The sequence below is a fragment of the Syzygium oleosum genome, unplaced genomic scaffold, assembly GCF_021117445.2.
Source record: "Syzygium oleosum isolate NSW1041296 unplaced genomic scaffold, Sole_v2.1 Sole_v2.06, whole genome shotgun sequence".
Taxonomy (NCBI): Eukaryota; Viridiplantae; Streptophyta; class Magnoliopsida; order Myrtales; family Myrtaceae; genus Syzygium; species Syzygium oleosum.
In genome coordinates, this window is record NW_026607490.1 from 9,242,072 (window position 1) to 9,250,644 (window position 8,573).

The 8,573-nt window shown below is 42.1% G+C and overlaps 1 long non-coding RNA gene across 2 annotated transcripts; it reads left to right on the top strand.

The window, feature by feature from the left end:
* Positions 1 to 931: 931 nt before the first annotated feature.
* LOC115690084 (uncharacterized) lies at positions 932 to 7,044 on the top strand. Of its 2 annotated transcripts, none has more exons than XR_008816850.1 (7): positions 932 to 1,323; positions 2,643 to 2,950; positions 3,700 to 3,843; positions 3,949 to 5,239; positions 5,349 to 5,491; positions 5,691 to 5,867; positions 5,978 to 7,044. It is a non-coding gene; the product is annotated as an uncharacterized LOC115690084 (long non-coding RNA). The 2 variants fall into 2 exon arrangements; XR_008816851.1 differs by having other exon boundaries at positions 3,952 to 5,239.
* Positions 7,045 to 8,573: the final 1,529 nt, after the last annotated feature.

An 8,573-nucleotide genomic window follows, 5' to 3' on the forward strand; every position in this document is an offset into this window, starting at 1 on the left:
GAACAATGTTTACCTACTCGGGGATTTGTAACTAAAAAGAACATCCGGATGGGTCTGAACATCATCAAATACGAGAAACTATTGGTTAGTAGGCATGCCTTGCCATGGAGGTCATGTATGCACTTGCACTCTACTCATTGATTGCCACGTGTCTATAATAGACTCACTTGTTAGATTTTTTCTCTTCTTTGTTACCCTCTCTCTAAGCTCGCTCTCTGCAACGATAACGTCTCTCTATCCTTCTCTCCCTATCGCTTTTCTCTCTCCTTCTCCCACCGGTCCTCTCCCACACCTGCCTCTGGTCCCTCTTATTCGAAAAATGGATAATGACACAAATAATTTTTTAACTTTGGTCCAATGTGTAATTTGGTCCATAAACTTTTAATTTGTTCAATGTAGTAATTGAATTTTAGCTTAATGTTAAATTTGGTCCAAGAACTTTTAATCTGTTCAATGTGGTTCCTGGACTTTTAGTACTTATTCAATTTAGTCCCTAAACTATATGAAAATGTTTAATGTAGTCCTTGAACTTGAATTAATTAAAGGACTACATTGAATATTTTCAAATAGTTCAGGGACTAAATTGAACATATACTAAAAGTTGATGGACCACATTGAATAAATTAAAAGTTTGGGGATCAAATTGAACATTAGGCTAAAGTTCATAGACTACATTGAACAAATTAAAATTTCATGGACTAAATTGCATATTGAGTCAAAGTTCAGGGATTGTTTGTGTCATTTTCCCCTCAACAAATCCAACCGTCCATCACAATGGAACGTCTAGCCTAGCCCATGGGCTTTCGGCCTGGCCCAGAACATAAGACCAGGTTGATAAGCTATCAGAGCTTGATCAACACCCGCGTGCATATCACCTGGTGATCCGACCACAGATCAGTTCCCCTGCTTCCTCGGCTCACTTGCCTTTTCTCCACGAACGACGGCGGGGGGGCCGAAGGAGCGTTGACTTCCTTGGCGAAACCATCGATGTTGGAGCCCGAGCCCTCGGGAAGCCTCTCCGCAAGCCTCCGGCGACAGCTCCAACATCCAAGAACCCACAGGCGGCGGGATCCAGCGGTCGGGAGGGTGAGTTGTCTTGTCCCGTACGCTTCCCCGTGCTGCGATTCCGTTTCTCGAAGAGCATCTGTGAATTGAACGCTTCCTCGACTCTATATATATGTGGCTGGGTTTCGGTTTTACTGTTCCGGATCGACCGTAGTGTACCGGCGAGAATTGTCCAGTCGCGAAGGAGGAGGAGGAGGAGGAGGAGGAGGTGCTCACGAGATTCTGGGGCTTTTCGGCGTTCCGGGCAAAGCGGGTCAGGTACCTACCATTCCACTTCTATAATGGTCTTCCTTAGTTGGAAGTGCATCGTTGCGTACGCTCCATAGGAAGGACCGAACCTTCGGGTACGAATGAGCCTGCCATATTGTGGTCCATAGTGTTCTGGGGGGGCTGATATGATGACGATGCCTGGTGGGCGTTTGATTTCTTGTCCTGGGACCAAGATTTTGTTGTAGCCACTTTTAACCGAGTGGGAACACGAATTTTCCGGTCCAAATTAGCTTGTCAGTCATGGGATTATGGCTGAGTGGGACTGAAAGTATCGCTTGCACCACATCCTCATCAAAAAGCTCTGTTAGCTTCTTGATTTTCCATTCCTTAGTTTCCTGATTTATCAGCTCCTCAACGAGATGGCGATTTTGGTCCCAAAAAAAAAAAAAAACGAGATGGGGATCATTTTAGCTTGCCAGACCACCAATTTTGCCTATGGATAGCCATTTGTCTTCCCTAATTTTGACCTTTTTTCCATCTCCCACTGTTGATCTCACTTCAGGCTCAATCACCTCCCTTCCAAAACCCTCCTCGTGGGTAGTAGACTCCTTTTACCAGCTGACTCCACAGGGCAGTAGGTGCCTGTGTCAAGCGCCATGCCTGTCTCCCGAGCATTGCCTTGTTGAAGGCAACAAGATCTTTAAAGCCTAAACCGCCCTCAGTTTTCCTGGTTGTCAACATATCCCATTTCCCCCAATGGATTCCTGTAGTTGGACTTTGTTACCCTTCGCATTTGGTTTGGGCATTTCATTGGTTCAATCAATTAAGTTTTGATGCTTTAGCTGGAATATTGAGGCAAAATAAAATTAGAAAGAAATTGAGACGAGAAATGAGAATAATATGATTGAGAGAGTGGTTATGGACGAGGAGAAGAAGAAGGCATTTGTCACGAGAAGGTAACATGTTGGTCATGGCGTACTTATGGAACATGTTTGGTATAGAAGATGGATTCAGTCCCAACAGTTTGATCGTTCGGGATAAAGGGCTGTTTAACACTGTGTTCGGAGTTTCAATGCAAGAGCTGGAATCCCAACTATACATCTTATAGATATTCTGCGTGTCATACTAGTTATTGCCCTTCTGTTATCCTGAAATTCATGCAAGCCCCAACTTACAGACAAAGCGGATTATGAAGGAATATGCTTCATCCACATGTCCACTACAACTTCAGATTCTAACTTCGCTAACCAGCTCTTTTCCCACCCGCTGACGTCTCTATAACTCAATTAATTCCTTCTCGTCTCTATCTCCTGTCTTCAGCTCATGGCAAATTCTTCACCTTTTTCTCTTCACTTGTGTAGTCACAGGAGGACCAGCCGTGACTGTTTAGTTCATTGTCTTCTGAGGATGATCTGAGCAGGAGCTTGGGAGGGAGGTCGAATGAGTCTATTCCAAATGGTTATGTTGCCTCACTTCAGGAGTCAGAGTCTTTAGTTTTGTAGAGCTGAAAGTTGCAACAAGAAGCTACAGATCTGATACAATTTTTGGCAAGGGTGGTTTTGGTAGTCTTCACAGGCTACCTTGATGAGAATGGGTCTTCCCAGAGCAAAAGAATCACTCCAATTGCAATAAAAAAATTGAACCCATAGAGCATGCAAGGATTCAAAGAGGGAAGGTAAGCTTAGTTCCTCTCAGGAAAGCTCGGGTTGAATGTTCTTTGCAGTATTTAATGTTAATCACTGTTGCATTTTTAGCAAGAAGCTCTATTATGATGGTGGGGAAGAATTGTGTTCAGGTACATAATTTGTTGTAGAAAAATGAGAATGAGATGCTAGATGTTAGTGGCCTTTTTTGTCGCTAGATTGTTCTGGTTTTGTGTGGCTAATTTCATATGAAGCTCACTATCTCAATTTGCTTTCTTCCTTTTGAATATGTCGTTGCCCAACCGAACACATATTTCTGGGGGTTTGATCAATGATGTGGACTGTCAGGTTTCCAATTTTTTAGGAGAAGACAGTCCTTGCTCCTCTTATTTTTTATTTTGAGGTCCCTGACTTGTCCTATGACCACGAGCGTCCAGCAATTTTATGCAAGAGCTTGCAGAAAAGTCAGCTTGCTTTTCCATTGTATGGTTCAAGTCCTCATAAAACATTAAAAAAATCTTGTGAGATTCTGTTTTCAAGGACTTCTGGGGTTAGTGCAAGTATTTTCCAGACATGCAATAGAAGAGTAAAAATTTGCCTATCCTATGCCTGGTGCCGTCAATTTTCTGGTGTTTATTTTATCTCTGTTCAAAATCAAAACAGCAGGCACAGTGCTGGGTGAAATACATGGCTCATATAAGTTTCCATGTGCATGTACCATTGGAGATTCAAATAGTCAAAGAATTTCGAGAAGAGCTGTTTTCACCAATTTGCTGAACAGGTTGTCAGGATGTAAAGTGATGAGACACAAATGGTTAAGGCATATCTGTTTTGAAAAGCACATTTGAGTGGCCGTCTCGGGGTGTGTGGATGAGAAGGCAAGCTGCTGTAATTCCTAGGACCATTTGATCTATAGATACCTCAAGTGAGCACCTGTGCTCTTGATCTAATCTTGAGATTCCACAATCTTGTCTTATAGTTATTATATCTAAGTTGGGTAGTGCATATTACATGCATGTCTGTTTTCCAGCAGCCAAACAGCACGGAAGTGGAGGAAACAAGTAGGAGGAGAGAAGTTTTGCCTGCTTAGCTTCTATCTCTAAGGTTCTTGAGAGCTGGTGTAGAAACGTCTTCTGAATCTTCATTGTTTATATATATTATGGTAAAAGTCTTGTGAAAGCTTGTAAATTTTGAATTGTAGGGACTCTTCTTGCATTTCACAAAAGGACTTTAGGCCCTGCATCAGAAACTATTGTGACTCCTTGCCTTTTAAGCTAAACTCAAAGGATGTCACTACAATGTACCTGAAACATTAAATCCCAATATAAGTTTTACGACATTAGCCACTTCTGAATTTCTCGGTGTAGTTCTAGGAACTAAAACCATCCTCAGTGAGGATATTTTATTTGTGGAAAAATATGCTGGCCGGCCTTGAAAGTGAGGTGACATATTTGTTTGAATAAGATTATGCCATTTTCTTTTTCATGAATCATCTGGTAAATGGAGGTCAACATGTTATTAGCATACAAGTCTTTTAAAAGGGAAAAGATGAGAGGGAAGGACTTAGCTTCCGCATAAATCTATTCAGCATTTGAATTTTTCAAAATTGATCATCACTCAAGATGCTATTGTTAAGGTGGACATCTACTTTGTACTACACAAGATGAGTGCATTATTTTCTCATGTTGCATATCAGAGCTTGAATGATTTTGTGTTTGAGACCTACATGGTCACCCATACAGTCATCAATCTTATCCTCTATTGGCTTTGCCGATGTCAAAATCATGCGAGGGATGTTTACTTGCTTTATAACTAGGTTGAGCACTTAAGATTTGCTTACTCCTCGGTTTACATGAATATGAGGTTGTGTATTTACAGTAAGGCATATGAAATTCAACCATGCGGTTCACTTGTCAGGATTTACTATTGAACATGGGTGATGATGCTTCATTGAATATTTCATCCCAGTTTTTATTTCAGATTATTTGCTACCATCTAAAATTTGATGGGTGCATCCATGGTAGATGGCTCTTAGGGTGCCATTGTGGGTTTCTTTAATTTCTCATCACACAATTGGTCGTTCTGTCTCCTCTCTTTTTCTGCGGGGGATTCCTGTTTGCTTCGTATACTAAAAAAATGTGAAATTATGAGGTTATTTTGATATGAGAGTGATGACTTTTTACAATCGGTGGTGAACTCCCTGCACAGCTTATCTCATCCAAACATTGTCATGCTAATGGGATACTGTTTGAAGGATAAATAACTACTTCTTGTCCGTGAGTTCTTCCCAAAGGGTACCCTAAAGAACCATCTCTTTGGAAGTAAGGTTCTTTCTTGGGCGATATATACATGCTTGCCTTAAATTTATGGCAAAGATGATCTTTTCTTGTTTCAATGTACTACACAAATTATGTGTCTTTCCTGCTGCAGGGGGGCTCGGCCATTAAACCATTTCCATGGGTCACACGGATTAAAATTGCAATAGGAGCAGCCAAAGGTCTCATGTTCTTGCACCAGTTAGACAGGCAAATAATCTGCAGAGATTTGAAGCCCTCAAACATATTGCTGACTCAGTAAGTTTCATGTTCGTTACTTAGATTAAATTAAGCAATACCACATTGTTGTTACCTTTAAAATTTGGTTCCAAAATCTTGTCCTGTGCTGAAATAACTCACATAAGTTTGCATCATTCCTCCTTTTGCAATTCCCTCCTGCATTCTGGAAGCAGCAAGAATTTGAAACCTTATGCTTTCAGGCTTTTATTCTGGCCAGGTTTTCACATATAGTATGGGAGTTATCATTGCAAAGCATCTTCAAAACCTGGTTCGCCACTCGAGTATGATTTCCTTACATTTTGGTCAGGGGGCTTTGTTGTTATGGTTGTCTAAATTGCATATTCCCAAGCTACTCTTTTCATAGGTAGTTTATAATACCAGTCATTAGCCCGAGGTAAGCTTATTAAATCTGCATTGTCCAAGTTTACTGGTGTATAGATTACGCTAGCAGTAGAAAAGAGACCCTATCCACTTTGACCTTTTGTTTGGCATGTGTTTTGACAGTCCTATAATGCCAAAATATCAGATTTTGGTTTGGCCAGAAAGGGTCCAGACGAAGACAGATCACATGTGACAACACAGGTTATTGGAACTTATGACTGCGCCAGCACCCGAGTATATAGCCACAGGTAATACGATGGGCTTTCTGAATTGCTTGGGGTGATCATAGCAGAGAACATAGCACTCTGGACTTAAGTTTGACCATGGCTGAAGCCACGTTTTGCAAATTCATGCTAGATTATCACATCATTCTGGTTTAACAGGTTATTTATGTGTGAAGAGCGATGTCTATAGCTTCAAGATGGTACTGGTTGAGCTTCTGGCGGGAATGCGAGCACATGATGTAAATCGTCGGACTGATTAGCAGATTTTGGTGGAGGGGGTCTAACCTGATCTTTCTAAAAGGAAATTGACTAGAATCATGCATGGACTCTCGACTGGAAGGGCAATATCCTCTGAAGTATGCTCTTTACGAAGCCGCGCTCGCATTCCAATGTCTCCGCTATTCGCCCAAGCACAGGCCATCGATGAATGAAGTCGTGGTAACCCTGGAAAGAATTAGTTGCAGCTGATAGAAAACACTGTTTCTTAGACGATTGATCCCAACTCGGCCATCTTTCCCGGACACGGTCAGTAATTCTTTATTCATCACCTCCGCTCATTGCAGATTAGTCTTCTGCACCCTATGAACTAGCTTGGCCAATGGATATGCTTGTTGGCACAAGTTGGACTGACACATACATGCCTTAAGTTCAAAATGTGCCCCATGTTGATTGTGTGTATGGAGGTGTGTGAGATAGAGAGAAAGAGAAAGCCCTTGCCATCACGATTTGGCCGAAAGCAGCCCGGTTCTCCGAGCTTAAGAATTTTGTCGAGCGGCTCTAGCCTACCCAACAATCAAGTTTGCTTTCCGTGCCCGAGTTGCCACCCAAACCCGCCAACAGTTCCTGCGGGTGTCGCCTTGACCACACGGTAAGGCAAGCTGGGTTTGAAAGGCCATTATTATTTTAGAACGTTCTTTACGTGTTTAGAGATTCCAAATACTCAAACCTCGAAATAAAAAAATTAAAACAGCAAAGGACATCCTAAAGGGACCGGACATCATTAAATATCGGCGGTCAAGGTCTGATTTGGTGGAATGTTCCTCGTGTCGTTAACAATTAAGATCCCCAGCACGTGCGCTGGACATGTCCCTAACTGTCCACGAGCGACGGGAAAGTCTCAAAAAGCCCAATCATAGATATGTCTTGTTTTGTCGTGTGGGGCTCATGTGTCCCCATCGCCATCACTTTCCCAGGAAAGACCCAATTCGAACCTCATCAAATGCGGTAAAAGGGTCTCATCGTCATTTCATGCTGGGACGGCGTAAAGCGTTTAATGTGCTGCAAGAATAAAAATCATAAATGAAGAGGAACAAATGAAAATATTGTCAACACTAAGAGAGAGAGGGAGAGAGGGAGTGATCGCTGTTTCAATATACGTGTGTAACAAAGTGTAATCTCACTGTTTGTTAAATTGGACATGAAAGATTAAACTCTCTTTCCCTTTTGCTGCCCGTTGACAAATAATAACTCTCTCCAAAAGACGATAATAATTGCTAGCAAAGAGACAGATGGGGGATGGCAAGTTGGACGGGTTCTTGGCTCACTCGAGCTCAATTCCCTGCAAAATCTTGATTGCCCAGTCTTGGACTACCTTGACCTTCAGCACAAAAGCGCCGATCAATGCTGTCTGTGCGCTTACTCGAACGCCGGTCGTGCAAAACGTGGCGAAGTGCTCACAGTTGTTATGGAAGAGATTGTATTCGCCGAAACTGTCTCCCTCGTGAAGCTCCCAAGCCCTGCTTACGACTTCCTTGGGCGATTTGGTATCAAGCAAGGTTGTGCGGGTCCCCGGTCTAGTCAGCCAATACTCTAGCAGTGGCCGTCCATACGCATATGAGCGGAGGGAATGGAACTTCTCACCTTCTTGCTGGAAAGAATCGAGAGAAGTATTTTCGACTCCTGTTCTTGTGAAGTGAATGACAATGCCCCCTCCAACGTAGATTCCTATTAGGATCGATAGTGAGGACGTGCAATGAATAAAATGAATCGATTGTCCAAATCACCCATAGCAAATAGTAACCGCATAATCAACTTATTAATAGGGAATGAGAAGTGAATAGATGTGGGTAGATGACAGAGAGAGGATTGTCTAAGTGAATCGTAATATATTAGTCTTTGTGTTGGAGAATCAAAGACTAATAGAGAATAAACTTCCATGACGACGAATCACGAAGTTTCAATGTTTTACGTGATTTAACTGAGGTACGTGTTTATACCGACCAATTTCGACCTTTCAGGAAATGTGAAGAAGAATATTGAGAGAGAGAGAGAGAGAGAGAGATAGAGAGAGAGAGAGAGAGAGAGAGAGAGAGAGAGAGAGAGAGAGAGAGGACTGAACGAGGAAAGATGTTGAGGAAGAAGAAAACAAATAGGAGAAAAACCATGTAAATGGGATAATTTTCTATCATTTGATATCAATACTTCGTATTGTCTGGGGGAGGTTGGCTTCTCATCTCACCACTTTTTTTTTTTTCTAGCATAGAGAGAGGGAGGGG